We start from the raw sequence: 20,028 nt of genomic DNA, 5'->3' as shown, positions 1-20,028 counted from the left end.
CATTTCTGGTCTGGACCCTTTGTGTTCATCCAGCTCTACACCTTGTTGTCTCAGATTCTCCAGCATCGGCAGTTCCCACTATCTGTACATAAATACACATCCTCTTATTTTTGAAGAACAAGTTCAATGGCTCAGACAGGATAGACCTGAGCCTGGCTTCTCATTATCAATTTGATAACCCTTTTGTTAATGACAGGGACAAAGATGTTGAAATAGATGGAAGAATATTTCCTGAGGGCTCTGGGTGCCTGGGGCTTGGTGCGTTCTACCTGTCAAAAAAGTCCTTTGCTGGGCAGATGGATGGAGATTTGTGAATTCTAGTTGTGGGAGTAGAATCACAAAGTCCTGAAACCCAGAGGAGTCATTCTGTTGGTTGATGTTATTTCACATGCAGACAGACAATTGGTGTTCCCTGTGGTGAGGTGTCAATCGCATGGAACTTTATAATAACCAGAATTACACAATTTTCGAATATCTCACCATATAAACAGCTACCATTGTTTTACTGCTCAGAGTGTGTCAGTGTTGTGTGGTATTTAGCTCACTGTGTTGTGTAATGTGCAGCACTGTGTCTTTATTCTGTAATGAATGTTGATCTGTGTGTAATGCAACCTGTTTCTCTCATGTTGCTAGGTCAATCTGATATCTGTGGGTATAGATATTTTTAAATGGGCACACTCAGACATGATGTGGCTCACCTTTGGAGCAAGTTAGACTTTAAATCTGGCCCAGAACTAGGGACATTACCACTGTGCTACAAAGCACCTGTGAATAGGCTTACCCTGAGTTTCATGCAGGTATCATTAGATAGGACTGCATTTATTGTCCAGAGGGCAGTTCAGAGTCAACCCCATCACTGTGGGTCTAGAGTCACATGTAGGCCAGACCAGGTCAGGGTGTCAGTTTCCTTCCCTGAAGGATATTAGTGAACCAGATGGGTTTTGTTGACACTTGGCTGCAGTTTCATGGTCATCATTACACTCTTTAATGCGTTTCTTTTTGAAAATTCAGTTTCCACCTTTGTGGGATTCAAAGGCAAAACATTAGTCCTCAGAATGTTACCTCTAGATTCATAGCCTAGTGAACCACCAGGCCATCACCTACGCCTGGTCCTAAAGGGGCATGCTATAGTCAGGTCACACTTGCATTCCTTACTTTCCAGACTGGCAGCTACTTGTGAATAAATACATGAATCTAAACTTTCCAGAGTGGCTATAAGATTGTGAGGTTGCCACATTTTGGGAGCTCCTAGTCATTATGATGAAGCCACATAAATCTATCAAGTTCTGTGTTTGTTTTCTGTCTTACCTCTGCATAAGCATTAAGGGTGGACACCAAAATAAACCTGAAGATTTTGTGAGCCAGTTATTTGTGACTTTTCAACAGCACTTGAAAATTAGCGCAGGAAATCGTGGTGAAATTATGGCTCTTGTGGTTCTCCTCAGTTACTGGCTTATTTCTGATTCATGCCTATTTACTGCAGTTGAATAATTTACCTCAATTGGTACCATTGGGAGAATTATAGGGACGGAAACTGCAATTGAAGGAATTATAGCAGCAGTAATTTCTACTGAAATAGATATTTCAGGTTATATTATGTGAATGGTCTGATTTATTTACCAACACAGCTGATTTTTCTGGGCTTGCAGTCTGTCACAAGGAAGCAAGAATGCAAGTGTTTCTGTGGCAGCATACTTATGGACACTAGCTACATCATGTTACCAGACTAGAATCGATGAGTACAATCAAATCTAGCTTCAAATAAATAGATCTGCCTTCCATTAACCAAATTGTGGATCAGTGAACAAGCCTCAACTATGTAGTGTTTGTTCCTATTCAATTCAGAACCGAATGCAGTTGGGTCAACTGTGTTTCAGTGGGTAGCGTGGTCTGCATCATATGCTGTTGGTTCAAGTCCCACTCCAAGGAATTGAGCTCAAATTTTCTTCTTTTCCAAAGTGACATTATACTGAGCCTGTCCCGCAGGCAGATGTGGAAGAATCCATGGCCATTATTTTGAAGACCAAGGGATATTAGTCACTGGTGTCCTGAGTCCATTTTGATCATAGACTCATAGAGTCATTCAGCATGGAAAAAGACCCTTCGGCCCAACTTCTACATGTTGACCAGGTTTCCTAAACTGAACTAGTCCTATTTGCCTGCATTTTGCCCATACCCCTCTAAACGACCATATCCATATCCCTCTAAACGCTTCTTATTCAACTTCCTGTCCAAATGCCTTTTGAATGTTGTAATTGTACCTGCCTCTACCACTTTCTCTGGCAGCTCATTCCATGTATGCACCACCCTCTAAGTGAAAACATTGGTCCTCAGGTCCCTTTTATAGCTTTCCCCTCTCAACTTAAACCTATGCCCTCTAGTTTTGGACTCCCTGCTCTGGGTAAAGGACCTTGGCATTCACCTTACCTGTGTCACTCATGATTTTCTAAATCTCTATAAGGTCACCCAACCTCTTACGTTCCAGGGAAAAAAAGTCCCTGCCTATCCAGCCTCTCCTTATAACTTGAACCCTCCAGTCTCGTAACATCCCTGTAAATCTTTTTTACACCCTTTCCAGTTTAATTAACATCCTTCCTATGGCAGGGTGACCAGAATTGTACACAATACTCCAAATGTGGCATTGCTAGTATCTTGTACAGCCGTAACATGATATCCCAACTCCTGTATTCAATGCTTTGACCAATGAAGGCAAGCATGCTAAAGCATATCCATGCACCAATACCAACGAAACATATGTGCTAGCCATTTATCTCCATTGCTGTTTGTATGAAGTTGTTGTACATCTTGCCTACATGATAACAGTGACTACATTTTGTAAGAACTTCGTTGGCTGTAGAGCACTTAGAGGAACCCTAATGTCATTGAAAGCACTATGGAAATGCAAGTTTCCTTTAAAGGATGGTATTGACTGAATGGAATTGAGGATTAGGGATAACAGTAATGTTTGTGGCATTTGCTGCAGCGATTTGACGATAATTCCCTTTGAGGTTAAAGAGGTATTGGCAGTTTCAGAGAAACTGTTTCATCTGGTGAGCAAATCTGAAACAGAGTGTAACAGAAAAGAACACACAGAAACTAGAATTATAGCAAAGTAGTCAGTGTAGGTTCCAACTGATAGGTGGATCAAAATGTGACCAAACTTTGTAAATATTTTGAAACAGGGATACAAAGTGTGCATATAAGACTAGTAGATGAAATGTTATTGCCCCTGAGCAGAATATTTGTCACTGAGGTGACTTAGAATCAGGAAACAAATAGAATAGACAACAAGCTATCTACAAAACAGAAACCAGACAGAAGGGGTTAAAGGGCTTTGTACTGGCTGGGTGGAAGGTGGGAAGTTGGTGTTCCACAGGGATCAGTGCGTATGATCACTGTTTACATAAATAATTTGCAGTTGGGCATTGAAAGTACAACATCAAATTTCACTGGTGACACCAATTTGGGTGAATCCGAAGAAATGTGATGAAACACAGGAAGACATTAATAAATTTGCTGCCTAGGTGTGTAATTAGCAAATTAGTTTCCTTTGGGATAAATGTAAGGTGGTAGATTTCGTCAAAAGTATAATGAGGTCACTTACATCATAGTAAATAAGAGTCTCAGAGATGCAGGTTCACAAATCATTAAAAATAGCAACTGAAGTTAACACAGTCATAAAAATACCAACCAAGGTTGGGACCTCTAGAGGAGTAGAATGGAAAAGCAGAGAAAATGGAAAGAACTGTGGATGCTGGAAATCAGGAACAAAAACCGAAGTTGCTGGAAAAGCTCAGCAGGTCTGGCAGCGTCTGTGAAGAAAAGTCAGAGTTATCGTTTTGGGTCCAGTGACCCTTCCTCAGAAAAAGCGGAGAAGTTGTTTCAAGTTTACGTGATGACTTAGTTAGACTATACGTACGCACATGTTAGCAGTTTTTTGATTTGAAAGTATACAGAAGAATGAGGAAGCGCTGGAAAATAGGCTGAAATAATTAATGTGGCACCGTATCTGTGAGAGTACTATGAATACTGGGGAGGCTCAACAGGCTAAGGTTATTTTCTTGAGAAAAGAGAAGGCCAAAGAGGTAACTAATAGAAATCTTTAAGATGATGAAAGGGTTTTGTATGCTAACTGGAGAGACGATGTTTCTAATTATGGAGGGATCCAGAAGTAAGGTTTTACTTATTTATTTATTCACTCACAGGATACAGGCATCACTGGCCAGGCCAGCATTTATTGCCCATCCCTAATTGTCCACATTGCTGTGGGTCTGGAGTCACATGTAGGCCAGACCAGGTATGAATGTCCTTCCCTAAAGGGCATTAGTGAACCAGATGGCTTTTTCCTGACAATTGGCAATGGTTTTATGGTCATCATTTGACTTTTAATTCTAGATTTTCTTTTATTATCGAATACAAATTCCACCATCTGCCATGGTGGGAATCAAACCCAGGTCCTCGGGACATGGCCTAAGTTTCTGGATTGATCATCACGCAATGATACCAGTGGACTATCCCCTCCCATCACCTCATTCATAAATCCAACAAAGAATTCAAGTAACACAGAAACATTGTCACCAAAGAATTGTTAGAATCTGGAACTTTGTATTAAAATTAATGAGGAAGTTAGATAAGTGCATGAGAAAGAAATAGAAGGACGAAGAGCTTTGGAAGGTGAACTTTGTAGAGCATATGGACTAGTATGAATCTGTTGGGCTGAGTGGTCTGTTTCCATGCTGTAAATTTGATGTAAGTCATTATCATAAAGGTAAAATAAAACTATTTAAGAATGAAATTCACTTGTTGGTGGAAGTTTGGAACTTCTCCCCCAAAAGGTTGTGGATCCTGGAAACTATCAAACTGTTAGATTTTCAACAAGTTCAAGAACAAAAGCAGGTTAAATGGAACGGAGATACAGATAAACCAGAGCCTAGCTGAATAGTGGAATTAGCTTGAGGAGCACAGTGCTCTCCTCTTGTTCGGCTATTCTGGAATAGCAAGTCTTGGTATTCAGCAGAGTGGCGAAGAACAGAGGAGGTGAGTGGTATGTGCTGCTAAACCAAATCTGCACCTCACTCTAAGGTAGGTTTGCTGGCAACATCCTCTTTAAGTCCATGGATGTACAGGGCCTATACTAACAGCAAAGCACGGAGAACACTGGAGAAACTCCGCAGGTATGGCAGCATCAATGGGGAGAGAAACAGAGTGAACGTTTGAGTCTGGTATGACTTCTTCAGAACTCCTTCTTCAGATCTACACCCTATGGATCTTCAGGGTCTGTTTGTTCTAGCATTGTAGAGGAAAATTACTTCCTTGTCTAACTAGACGTTCTTGTACTGAATAAGATATAGCTAATTGTATGTTGGCAACTAAGTAGAAGTTATATTGAAATGATAGGCATCATTACAAAGGTCTTGAGGAGGACCTGGTTGTTATGTTTCACTTCTTTGAGATCCTACACTGTTCTGACCACAAGTCCACATGGGCCCATAATGGGTTGTGCTTAAGGCACTCCTCAAACCCTTTCAAACCCTTACACCTTGATATAACAGGATGAGGGCCTGGAAGCTCAGGAACCTTAAGAGAGGGAGTTTTAGGTAGAATGATAGTGTGGGAAAATGCTTTTGAGACAGAAGATCAGCCATAATCTAGTTAAATGGCAGCCCAGGCTGAAGTGGTCAAAGGACCTATTCCTGCTGCTATTGTTTTTGCATCTGTGTTCACTGGATGGCTGAATACAGTCATATCATTAAAGTGAGAGAAGAGAAAACCTCTCTCTGTGTGAAACAGAAGATTTGGAAACTGAGTTGAAGAAGGAAGAATCTCTTTACTCCACGCCCTCTATAACTATTGTTTGAAAAGAAAATAATTTTGTGGGGTTGAGGGATTGAACTTGGCACTTTGGACTGAGTTTATTAATAAGTACTGTTCCTGTTAGTCCTCACATACAAAACATTACAAATTTACTAGCCATAGATTGAAGTTGGTACGGAGAGCTAGTTCCGTTATTGTATTTTGAAAAGAATTATGCATCAATTTATCTATCTTATTATATGCCAGCGAGCACTGAGTTTGACATCTGTATGACAACTCAACTAACCTCACTACCAATGCCGTTCACAGCTTCTCTAGCAATTGAAAGAATGTGATCACCTGGAAGAGAGTTGAGCCTTTATTCCCCAGATATATGAAGGTTCAAGAATAAACAGATACAAACCTTCAGGACTATGAAGAGCTTTTCAGTTGAAAATAAGATTGGGTTTCTGCTGCTCAACAAGGCAGGAATGACCAGACACATGAATTTGAGACAGTCGCAATAAGAATTAAAGGCAAGTTTAGAGGGGAAAACGTGTTTATCACAAGGAAGTGTTAAAAAAGTTGTTGCCACGTCAGGTGTTTAAAGTCAGCATCCTTTGGGTCTTTACGTTTACAATATGTGAAACATTCTTCATTGGCCGTAGAGTACTTTGAGATGACCTAAGGAAGTAGAATCATAGAATTTACAATAGAGAAGGAGGTCATTCAGCCCATTGTGTCTGTGCCTGCTCCCAAAAGAGCTACAACTTCAAGTAAGTTCAAGACTTTTTTTTCTGATCTTTTGATTATTTTGGAAGAGCCACATTCAGTGTTCCTATGGACCTTTAAGAATGTCGAAGGCTCAGCATGACAATATTGCAACCCAACTACATATCCGAATACCAATCAAACAAGGCTATCCACCAACAATACCTGTCCTGTCACTCGTCATTTGTACATTCAGTCAACTGCTCAGTATAACTCAATGATGTTCCCATGGTGACTGCTGTGGAAAAGTTAATGCAAACTTTTCAAGTTTTGTGAGGTATCAACTCTCTTAACAAACTTTTAGTGAGTGCTGCATTTTTAGTGAGGGGTTTAGTTGAGACAACCATTTCGAGATGTAACCTTCAGGAATCAGTTGGATAGAGAATGGACCCTGAGCTACTATGAACGATAAGGCTGGCAATCAGTTAAATAATGTTGTAGTATGTAAAATTGTTTAATGGTTAATAAATCCATTCTTTCTGTCTTTGCTTCTTGAACTACAATGAATCATGAAAAGATCCGAATCATGTGTCATTGCTCATCATTTATGGAGTTCTTGCTATAAATTTTCAATTCGCATCTATCTCATGGATTAGAAAATTAAGATTAATTCGACTACAACTAGTTCTATTCTGTATTTAACCCCATGTTGCCCCTGTCCTGGGAGTATTTGATGAAGACAGTGCAGAGCAGCTTTACTCTGTATTTAAACCTGATCATAGGAATTGAACAGCTTAGAAATGCATAGATCATAGAAAACCACACACATATGCGCGCATGCACACACACACACACACACACACACACACACACGTGGGCGAGCACACATGTGTGATCAAAAGGGTATGAGGGAATGCTGTTTACCAGTGATCCATTTAACTTCCATGGCATTATTCACCATTTAAACAACTGCTCCCCCCAGACTCTGATGTCCAAAGTGTCATGACATCTTTTCAAATGACCAACTAGTCTGGTAGTTTCTTTGTTCACTCTGTCTGCTTGTGAACTTGATTTCTTTTTGTAAAGTCAAATTCTTATGTTTTGAGCTGTTTCATTTCCCGGTTGACTTTAGGAAATGATTTTGTGTTCAAGTTGCATTGGTTTGGAGAGAAATTGGGGGAGGTGCAATCTGTTCCCATGTTCCCCATCACCCTCCTGCCAGGACAAGCAGATTGCTTTATGAGAAAAGGCTAGACAGTTTGGACCTGTATCCTCTGGAGTTTAGAAGAGTCAGAGGTGACTTAATTGAAACATCTAAGATCCTGAGGGAACTTGACCGGGTGGATGTGGAAAGAATGTTTCCTCTTGTGGGGAATCTAAAACTAGGGGTCACGCAGTTTGAAAATAACAGAGTGCCCGTTTAAAACAGAGATGTGGAAACATCTTATTCTCTCAGAGGATTGTGAGTCTTTGGAATTCACTCCTCAAAAAGCAGTGGGTGTCGAATCTGTAAATCTTTTTTTAAGACAGAGGTAGGTAGATTCCTGATTTTCAAGAGGATGAAAGATTGTTGGGGAGGATGGGGGTATGCAGGAATGCAGAGTTGATATTAAAATCAGATCACCCATGATCCGGTTGAATGGCAGAACAGGTTTGAAACACCTGCTGGATCATAGTTGCATGGCCTCCAATTTCACATTCACCACCTCCATGATACCTTGCCCTTCTGGCCATTATTTACAATAAAGGCTTGGGTTGTGAGTGGCACATGGTATCAAAACTGATCATACCTTCGTCTGCTATCGAGTGGGAGAGGAATTAAGGCTCAGTGGGTTGAATGGCCTAATTCTGCCCTTACGTCTTATGGATCAGATGGGTTTCCGGCACCCCTCCTTTACTTTGTAGCTTGCCTGAATAATACCTTAGTGAAAACGCCCAGCTCAGCGCAAACTGGGTCTAACCAATGGAGCTAGCTCAGCAACTTGGTTGATTCCTTCCCTGTTGGGATGGTTCGGTGTCAGTGAAAATCCAACAAGGTTGTCACGCCTGATTGGGATCTTGAAACTGCTGTTTATGCCAGCCCTTTGAAGAGGCAATACCTTTTGTACAAAGAGTGGAACAGGTAATTGGAACCACTTTATCAGCAAGGTCAATCAAAATTGAAGATGCTTCTCAGGGGCATTCAATTATAATTTCAGATAGGCTTCCTCCCTGCTCCCTGTGCAACTCATTGGTGAGGCCGCTGAATTGAAACGATTTATGCTAATCCTCCCACAGCACAATGGTTATAGCTATGCTTGGAGCATTAAAGTTTTTGGGAGTTCTGCCTTCATTAGGACTCTAAGGCATTAACAAGACCATAAAAAGCAAAGAGCAGAAATCATTTCAGGCAATAAACCTTTGGCACTGAGAAGGAATAAATTGGTGGGACTGACCGATTTTTCAATGGAGAAAAGAGAGTGGAATAACAGCTGACTCAAGTCCATGTGATAAATGAAACACACAGATAATGTTGATGAGACTTAAACAGACAAAGTATCTCTCAGTTTAGTGTTACACATATACTTCATTGTACACGCGTACATGTGTGTATATTTGTGTTTTTGCATGTGAAATGAGAGTGGACTGTTAGTGGCTGGTGATGTGTGTAAGATTGAGTGATAATCAGCCACAACCAAATCAATTGTTGGTTGCTATGGGAAGTTATTGATGCTCGTCAACCAATGTGAGAGAATCTTTCTTTCCCAACTTTTTTGCTCAGTCATTTAATGTACTCAGTCCTAACTGAGTCCTTACACACACTTCTGAGGACATAGCGACAGGATGAGAACATTTAGCCCCTTTGTTCACTCAGTTAAATCGGAACCAATCTATATCGTAACCCATTCACTTCCCTTGGCTTCATCTTCCCTGATAGCCTTTAGCCAACAAAATCTGAAAGATTTCTGTTTTGAAAGCTCTGATTCTAGCGAGAATGTTATCCTGGCTGTACATGATGGGTGAAAAAGTTATGGATCAACCAACATTTGGATAGCCAAGGTCTGATTAGTGATAGGCAGCATGGATTTGTGCGCAGGAAGTCATGTCTGACAAATCTTTTAGAGATTTTCGAAGAGGTAGCCAAAAGGATAAATGAGGGTAGGGCAGTGGATGTTGTCTATATGGACCTTAGTAAGGTCTTTGACAAGGCCCCACACAGCAGGCTAGTCATGAAGGTTAGGTTGCATAGGATCCAGGGGGAGCTAGTTAATTGGATTCACAATTGGCTCGTTGGTAAGAAGCAGAGGGTGATGGTTGAAGCTTGTTTCTCGCATTGGAGACCTGTGACTGGTGGTGTGCCACAGGGATTGGTGCTGGGACCTTTGTTATTTGTTATTTACGTAAATGATCTGGATGTGAATGTACAAAGCATGATTAAGTAAGTTTGCAAATGATACAAAATTAGGAGGTATCGTTGATAGCAAGGAAGGTTATCAAAAATTACAGAAGCATCTTGATCAAACGGGGAAGTGGGCTGAGGATTAGCAAATGCAATTCAATACGGATAAGTGTGAGGGGTTGCACTTTGGAAAATCAAACCAAGGTAGCACTTATACAGTAAATGCTAAGGTCCTGGGGAGTGTTGTGGAACAGAGGGACCTGGGAGAACAAGTACATACTTTGTTGAAAGCAGCATCACAGGTGGACAGGGTGGTGAAGAAGGTATTTAGCATGCTGGCCTTCATCGGTCGAGGCATTGAGTTTAGGAGTTGGGGCGTTATGTTACAGTTGTATAAGTCGTTGGTGAGGCTACACTTGGAATATTGTGTACAGTTTTGATCACCCTGTTATAGGAAAGACATAGTTAAACTGGAAAGTGTGCAAAGAAGATTTAGGAGGAAGTTGCCAGGACAAGTAGGGCTGAGTTATAGGGAGAGGTTGGCCAGGATAGGACTTTATTCCTTGGAACATAGGAGAATGAGTGGTGAACTTATTGAGGTGTATAACATCATGAGGGGCATAGATAGGATGAATGCATACAGGCTTTTTCCCAGGGATGGGGAGTTGAAAACAATAGGGCACAGGTTTAAGGTGAGAGGGGAAAGATTTAAGAAGGACCTGAAGGGCAATTGGTGGGTATATGGAATGGACTGCTAGAGAAAGTGATTGAGGCAGGTAAAAAACATTTTGACAGGTACAAGGACGGGAAGGGTTTAGAGGGATATGGACCAAATGCGGGCAATTGGAACTAGCTGAGGGGGTACAATAGTCAGCATGGACCAGATTGGACCGAAGGGACTGTTTCCATGATGTATTACTCTATGACTCTATGTATATAGTCTCTATGTGTTCAGTACATTTAGGTTAAGCCTGGCTCTTCTCATCTCCAGCCATCTCAAGGATCTGCAGTTAGAGCTGCCATCCAACATTGAATAACAACTCCTGAAAGTTGAGAGAAATGGGTTTCCTCACACATACATCAGATAAGACTGTGTGTTGTGTTCTTATCTCCTGTTCTCGGAGAGGAGAACTGAAAAGAGAAAATCAGCGTTAATGTTGTGAATCTGATATGACCCTTAATGGTGGTTAAAACTTTGGGAATGAAAGGTGTTGCAAACAACAAAATACCTTTCTAATGTACTTACTTTTGTAATGCAGAAAATATCACAACCAACTTATGCCGTAAGTTCCTACAAACAGCAATTGATTCATTTGAAGCTTTTATGGATGGATATATCATGACCACGTTGCTGGCTCCTTATTTGTTTTTCAAATTATTGAGGCAGACAAGTTGCATTTCTTCCCTCACAGCTGCCATGAATTGTTGAATCAATTGAAGAATGGAATGGATGTGAGCAGTGATTCACTCGAATTGTGTTGTTACTCCTTCAGCAGCACTTCACACGATCCAATATTGGTGGCCTGATCACTGGAGAGATGAGTGTGGAGTTGTTTGACCTCTTTACTGAGTATCTCTGTTCTGTTTGCTGTGGTCTGGGGGAGGATGTATACACCTCCTCCACTTCAAACATTGCTGTAGTATCACACAGGGCACGAAGCTCCAATGGTGTGGATGCTTATCTGGGTCAAAGTGATGATCTAGTGGTATTGTCACTAGACTATTATTCTGGAGGCCCGGGTAATGGTCTGGGGACCCGAGTTCGAATCCAGCCATGGCAGATGTTGGAATTTGAATTCAATAACAATTAAATTTTTATGAGTCAAATGATGAGCATGAAATCACTTTCGATTGTTGTAAAACCTCATCCAGTTCACTAACATCCTTTAAGGAAGGAAATCTGCCATCTTTCCATAGTCTGGACTACATATGAGTCCAGACCCACAGCAATGTGGCTGAATCTTAACTGCCCTCTGGACAATTAGAGATGGATGGTAAATGCTGGTCTGGTCAGCGATGCCCACATCTTGTCATAAATTAAAAACGAAACGTGGGAATGTTACTCACTGTGCCATCCTGACCACTGTTAAAGGACGGAAAGCAGTGTTGTGAACCTTACAGAAACACTTGGTACACTTGGCCTTTTTTTGCCAGAGTATAAAATGCCAGGAGTGTGTAAAACATTGGTTAGGACACAGCTAGAGTACTGTGTGCAGTTCTGGAATCCACATTATAGGAGGGATGTGATGGCACCGGAGAGGGTGCAGAGAAGATTTAGCAGGATGTTGCCTGGGCTGGAGAGTTTCAGTGATGAAGAGAGTTTGAATAGACTGCGGTTGTTTTCCTCAGAGCATATGAGAATGAGGGGCGACATGATTGAGATGGATAAAATTATGAGGGACATTGACAAGGTAGGCAGGGAGCAATTTTACCCCTTGATGGAGGGATCAGTCACCAAAGGGCATAGATTTAAGATAAGGTGAAGGGGGTTCAGAGGAGATGTGAAGAACAATGTTTTCACCCAGAGGGTGGTGGGAATCTGGAACTTGCTGCCTGTAAGGGCAGGAGAGGCAGAAACCCTCATCATATTGAAGAAGTATTTAGATGTGCACTTGCTTTGTCAAGCCATACAAGGCTATGAGCCAAGTGCTGGAAAATGGGATTGGAATAGTTAGGTAGGTGCTTTTGACCAACGCAGACGCAATGGGCAGAACAGTCTTTTGCTGTGTTGTAGATCTCTGTGACTGTATAACTGTACATGGAGCATAACCTTGCCACAACCACAGCCACGGTGGTGTGTCAGTTGTGTTCTTCTCTGAGGCAAAAAATTTCAGGTTCTGAGCTTGAGCACAAAATCCAGTCTGCTTTTGAAGGAGTGTTATACTTCCCCTTTGTTTTGGGTCAGAGATTAAACTGAGGTGCAACCTGCCTACTTATGAAAACGTTAAAGATCCCATGGTACTAATTCCGAGAAGACCAGGGGACTTCATCCCAGTGTTTTGGACTATATCTGTCCCTCAATCAATCTCACCAAAGCAGGTAACCTGATCACCATGACTTTGATGTCTGTGTGTGTTTGCTGTACGTTAATTGACTGTCATATTTACATTTCAAGAGTGGCTCCATTTCAAAGCACTTGATTGGCTGTAAGGTTCTTCAGGGCACCACTGATTATGAAAGGCATCATGGAAATGCAAGACCCTCCTTTGTATTGTTGCTGCATTTACCTTCTGCTGCCAGCAGACTTTCAGAACTCTATGCTCGGTGTCTCTTCATCTCATTATTGTTGTGGCAGCTAGCTGTTATATTTATTTCCTAGAATACAGTGACTTCAGTTTGAAGATAATTCACCCACAGGTTAAGTGTTTCAGCAGAACATGATAAGGTGCAAGATAAAAGCAAGCTATTTCTAACATGTACAAACCAAGCGAGAGACTGAAAAAATTGTCTCCATCAGGTCGAAAACTCTTTACAGAGATTCATGGAAGAGCCCAGAATCACAGAATTGCTTGACACAGAAGCAGGCCATTCAGCCCATCATGCCTATACCAGCTCTCTGAATGAGCATCATGTCATCGTGCCATTTTCTGGCCCTTTCCGCAGTATCCCTGCACACCATTCCCATCCCAATAATTATTCAGTGACCCTTTTGAATGCCTCAATTGAACCTGCCTGCATCACATTTCTAGGCAGTGCATTCCAGACCCTAACTATTCACTGCGTGAAAGAGTTTTTTTTCTCACATTTATATATTTAGTAAATCACCGTAGCCTCTCATTCTTGTTTGATTTACAACTGGGAACAGTTTCTAGCTGTCCACTCTCTCTGGGTCCTTCATAATTTTGAAACCTTAAGTGAAACCTCCTTTCAACCTTCCCTCCAGGGAAAGCAGGCACAACTTCTCCAGTCTGTCGTCTTTACTGAAGTTCCTCATCCCTGTAACCATTTTCATGAAGCTCTTCTGCACTCTGTCCAATGCACTCACATCCGTCTTAAAGTGACATGCAAACAAAGCAATGGTGATGTGAGAAAACCATTTTCGCCCAGCGAGTAGTTAGGGTCTGGAATGTATTGCCCGGAAATATGGTGGAAGCAGGTTCAATTGAAGTTTTCAAGAGGGGCATCAGATAATTATTTGGATAGAAATAGTGTGCAAGGATATGATGAAGAGGCAGGAGGTTGGCATTAGGTAGTAGAGTCAGTACAGGCAAGATGGGCTGAATGGCTCCCTTCAGTACCATAATAATTCTGTGTTTCTGTAAAGTACTTAGGGCACTTGTAAAGTGAGACAGCTGGGACACTGGGTCGGTCAGATGCAGGTATATGGTATGCTTCAAAGAGTCACTGAAGTCGAAATGTCAACGCTGTCTGTAGTTTTTCCACTGCTTTCTATATATAAAGCTGTGTTCTGTCAGTAAACCAATTAGTTTGGGATTAGATTATCATCCATCCTTTGGCAATGAATGTGTTTGTGCCTGTTGTTTATCTTGATTGTCCCTTGATGAATTTCGCTCCTATTGAAGTGTTGGCTGTGTCCTACAGGATGGAAGCCAAGCTAGATGCCTTGGACACTGGTGAATGCTACAAGAATAGCATTGGAGGAGCAATGTGTCAGGGAGACAATAACTCCACAGTCTGTGGTCAAACCAGTATGTTTCACCAACATCTCCCTGTTGTGTTTCAAGCTGCCCCATGTTCTTTTTTGAACAACTTTTGTTACTGTCGTTCTAGCCCTGAGCCCTTTTTGGAAATGTCATCAATACAATAACTTTAATTAATTCTTCATTAGACAGAAGCACCTGCTTACTGGAGCAAGGCTCCCCTTGGACCAATGTTGATGGACAAAACAGGGAGAGAGAGAGGTGAAGAGGTCTCTAGGTACAGATACAGTCACCATCAGTTTGCTGCTTGCTATCAGTGGATATACAGGTACCTGAGACAGCAGCAAAGTGTCAGCAACTTCCTTGACTGATACCGTGCTACGAAATCTGCCACTATTGACTGTTAAGGCTCTCAGAGGAATGCACACAAAAGGCTTGTCGCTTGAAGACACTCTTCGTCTCCTCTTAAGGATATCGGTTTTGCGGCCTCAAACGCCTCCTCCAAATTTCCGGTACCAGTTCTTTCCCACGAAGAGCAGTACAACAAGCATGACGACTTACCTTGAAGTCAGCAGTAGCACTCCTTTTCCTTACAGTTGGAGTATCAGTTCAGGTACCTTCTTCAGTGCCTACAGTGCCTTTCCATGTTGTCACCAACTGATGTAGTGTAACCTGTAAAAGGCTTGCTCGGGTGGAAGGTCAGATGTTGTGTTGCAGTTACAATGGCATGTGGCTTTCTTGTGATGGGGTTGAACCAGGACGCTCCTCATAACATCAACAGTTCAAATGAAAGCAATTTACCAGAATGTTACATTTAAAGTGGAATTGAAGCGGACTTATTGTTGATTTAATTCATTGATTTAACCAGTAACATCTCCAGTAAATATAACCAAGCTCAATTATACATAGATACAAATGGAAATCGAGTTACTACTTTTGAGCTGTTTGAACTGTAGTTTCTGACTGAGTGACTACAGAATGTGTCATTCTTAAGTGATGCAGTCAAGTTGTATGTCTGATGTGTGGGTCGATATCTTCTCATTACTGTCTGTTGACTCACTGCCCCTTTGATTGAATCTTTTGACATTTGTGCAAAATGGCTTTCATGCATGAGGTGTTATGTTTGATTACTGAAGGCTGCATGTTAATTTTTTGGCTTCTTAAATAGACATAGTCTGACAGCAAGGCTCAGCAATTGTGCAATTTTGCAGTCAAAATTCTAACTCATAAATGATTATGGTGCAGTTCACTCATCTGTAGTTGAGCTCTCTTTATTTTCTTTATTCCAGTGGATTGAGCAGCAGAGCAACGTTCGTGAATCATTGCATCAGTTTGGATACTTTTAATAATCTGACAGAAAACTAGGACTGTGATGGGCTGTTGGTTTAAGGCAAACTTGCATTTTGGTTTGTGCAATCAAAACAAAGAATATTGCCATTGCTTGTAATTGACTTTTGCTGGCGCTCCACATATAATGGGGTTTAGATTCAACTTGGCCTGTTTTTGGCTCAGTTGGCCAACTCATGTCAGTTGCACACACCCCAGCGACGACGGTGCCGAGTCAATCTGAAATTACTACTTAACCTTCACAAGAATTTTGCTGTGGGAGCTACCTGCAGAGACTGAGGTATTTGGTTCCCTGTTCCCTGGTTGCAAAGTGCAAGAGCAAATTACTGCAGATGCTGGAATCTGTACTGAAAAGGAAAGATGCTGGAAATCACAGCGGGTCAGACAGGTCTAAAAGAGTCATCGAGACTCGAAATGTAAGCTTTCTCTCTTTCCACAGATGCTGCCTGATCCCCTGTGTTTTGCAGTCTTTTTAGTTTTCAGTACCTGGTTGCAGACTTTGTCCTTCCCCTGGTGACTATTTCCTATTAAAGTGGACTATTTGTAAACTTGGTGCCACATTTGAGTTTGAGATGAGCTCATCCTGACCCTGTATCCACTCCATTACTAAGACTTCCTATTTCTGACTCCATTATATATAACCCAATTTTGCCATCTCCTCAACTCATCTACGGCCGAAACCCTCATCCATGTCTTTCCTACCTTTAGACCCGACTAGTCTAACTAGGCCTCTTTGGAAAAAAAGATGTTATATCATAAGGGAGGGTACACAGGAGCCTTAAGAATAATTCCAGGGACGACGGGCTTCAGTCACATAGATAGTTTGGAGAACCTGGGGTCACTCTCCTTGGAGAAGAGAAAATTAAGGGGAGTTTTGATGGAGATGCCAAAGATGAGGGATTTGGACAGAGCAGACAGTGAGAAACTGTTCCCATTCATGGAAGGATCAAGGACCAGATGACGCTGTTAAAGTGAGAGGCAAAAGAGGCAAAGGTGAGATGACTAAAGATGATTCCCAAAGGGAAGAATCCAATAATACTTGGAAATGAGCACACTGGTCATGTTGGGCTTTCATTAGGAAGGGTACAAGATGAGCCAGACCTGTATGTCTCTGGTTTTTCTCCTGGGCTCTCACACAGAGAGGTATTTGGATCTGGAAGGTGCTGTCTGACAGTGTGATGGAGGCAGATTCAATCTTTCAATGGCTTTCAAAATGGAACTGGATCATTATCTGAAGAGAAAAAGGTTGGCAGCGCTCACCGGAAAAGAGAGGGGAGCGGTATTAACTGGGTAGCTGTATAGAAAACCAAAACAGACATGAGACCATAAAACCATCAGAAGTAGGAACAGGAGTTGGCCATTCGTCCCACCAAAACTGCTCCACCATTCAATGGGATCATGGCTGATGCAGTATTCCTCATGTCCACTTTCCTGTCCTTTTCCCGTAACTCTTGATTTCCTGACTGATCTACCTATCCGCCTTAAATATAGTTAAGGACTCTGCCCCTACAGCTCTCTGTCCCCCACAGCTCCCCAAAGACACATAACCCTCTGAGAGAATAAATTCCTCCTCATCTCAGCCTTAAATTGGTGCCCCTTTATTCTGAGACTACATCCTCTGGTCCTAGACTCTCCCATGAGGGGATACATCCTCTCAGCATCTTATATGTTTCAATGAGATTGCCTCTAATTCTCTTAAACTCCAGTGAGTAGAATCCCAACCTGTTTAACCTTTGCTTATAAGACAGTTTCTCCACACCAGAGATCACCTTAGAGAGCCTTATTCTGTGCGGCATCCATTTAGGGCTTCTGTGATTCTAAGTCCATAGAATAAAGTCCAAGTATACCCATCTGTCCCTAATGCAGGCAGACCAGTGTACTAATGTCTGTGTGATTCAGAGCTGAGGGACAAAGCTAACAGATCGGGGACAGTATGGGTGATAGGGAATCAGAGTAGGCTAGCGAGCGTAGGTGTGAAGCATGAGTTCCAGTTTCTGGACAGTGGAAGGTGGGAGATCAGTTGAGAGAGGATTTGAGTATTCCACTATGAAATTTGATTGATTTATTTATTGTTGTCACATGGACTGAGATACAGTGAAAAGTGTTGTTTTGCGTGCTATACAGGCAGGTTGTATCATACAAAGTGCATCAGGGTAACAGAGTGCAGACAGCAGTGTTTCAGCAGTAGAGAATGTGTAGAGAGAGGCAGATTAGAATTAACATTTGAGAGATCCATTCAAAATTCTGATAACAGTGGAGAAGCAGCTTTTCTTGAATCCATTGGTATGTGTAATTCAAACTATTATATCTTCTGCCTGACGGAATAGGGTGGAAGAGAGTATAACCAGGGTGGGAGGGGTCTTTGATTATGTTGGTTGCTTTTCCAAGGCAGCAGGAAGTATAGATGGAGTCAATGGATGGAAGGCTGGTTTGTGCGATGGACTGGGCTGTGTTCACAACTCTCTGTAGTTTCTTGCAGTCTTGGTAAAACCAGTTGCCATACCATGCTGTGATTCATCAAGATAGGATGCTTTCTATGGTGGATCCATAAAAATTGCTGAGAATTTGCTCTGGTATTCTGCTATAAACACAAGTTTGCTGGACTTCTGAAATATAGCAGAAAGCACTAGGTGAATTCAGTGGGTATGGCAACATTTGTAGAGAGAAAGCAGAGTTAATGTTTCAGGTCCAGTGCCCTTCTTTAGAAAATTGAGTTAATGTTTTGAGTCTGATATGACTCTTCTTCAATATTGTCAGACCTGCAGAGTTTCTCCAGCACTTTCTGTTCAAATAACATCATGTTGTATTGCCACTCCTTACAACCTGCCAGAACTGAGGATTTTTAATACATTTCTTCCCCAACATTATGGAAATATAATCAGTTCAATGATTAAGAATTTGTAGATGATAAAAGCCGGTTATAATATCGAGGGGAAAGTAATGGGGGAGATTGGGTTTCTGCTTAAGATATTCTTCTGATCTGAGTGTGGGACAATTGATCATTCCCTGTGGAAGAGGTTGTAAGGAGTGAAACAGCTTGCTGCTGTATCTGTTGTTCCAATCAGAGCTCGCAATGGAAAGGAGCTGGATGGTGAATATCATTGTGGTGCACAGCACACATAAATTTTAAGATATTGCTCACCATGAGTTTTCAAGAGCTTCCCTTGAGCGAATTATTTATTGCGCAGTGAAGTTTATTTCCTCTCAACAATGCATCTTTTGTGTTCCTTAAGTACCATTTACGGAACATAAACATTTTTCATTGTAACGGAATCTCTATTACCATCCAGAATGGGCTGGATAATAGATTGGTGATGATCTAGTGTCCCCAAGTCATGAGACGACTGGGTATGAGCAAGCAATGCCTTAAGTGCAACACTTAAGTAGAGAATGACAATAATAGCCGTCTTGATTTAGCAGCCCTTTCGATCTCTCAAACCTCCGCCAGATCGACAATCCTTAAGGACATCTGTTCTCCTCAAATTCTGAATCTTTGCACATTGCCCCCTTCCACACCCCTTTGATAGCTATGCCTGCAGCTCCTTAGGCGCTAGATGTCTCCATTTCTCTGTCTCTTTATCTGTTCCCCCCACCCACCCACTCCCCTAAGGTTTTTGAAAGTTCTGGTCACCTCTTCTAATTTTGTTGATGACCTGTCCTGTGAAGAACCTTGGGGTATTTATTACACCAGGAGTGATATGTAAATGAAATTGTTGTTGGTGTAAAAAAATGATTGTCTTTGCATCATTATTCACCTGGTTTCTCAGAAATGAGATAATGTGAAGAGGTCTGACATTATCTGCAGTATAGTCATGCCAGCTCACTGCATTGTATGAGCTGTAATTAATGCAATATAGTGTGTTTAGCAACTAGTTACAAGTTACACTGATATGATAGACATTGCTGCAGAGAGTCTGAGGAGAACTAGATATTAGGTCTCACTCCTTACAGATTCCAAGCTTTTCTGTCAATAAATTCATTAGACATCATCACAGTGGGTGATGTTTATGGCACTCCTCAGTATTAACTCTTTAAACCCATGCTGTAAGAGATGCCCACTTCTGCTGCAATTGCTTTGGATAGATTTGCTACTGTTTAACCTTCTTTTAGTGAAAACAGAAGATGCTGGAGAAACTCATCAGGTCTGGCAGCATTTTGGACAGAGAAACAGTTAATGTTTCGAGTCTGGTATGACTA

This window comes from Rhincodon typus, chromosome 11 (genome assembly GCF_021869965.1).
Source record: "Rhincodon typus isolate 14 chromosome 11, sRhiTyp1.1, whole genome shotgun sequence".
NCBI lineage: Eukaryota > Metazoa > Chordata > Chondrichthyes > Orectolobiformes > Rhincodontidae > Rhincodon > Rhincodon typus.
The sequence above is the reverse complement of the archived record's forward strand: the minus strand, read 5'-3'. Positions refer to the sequence as shown.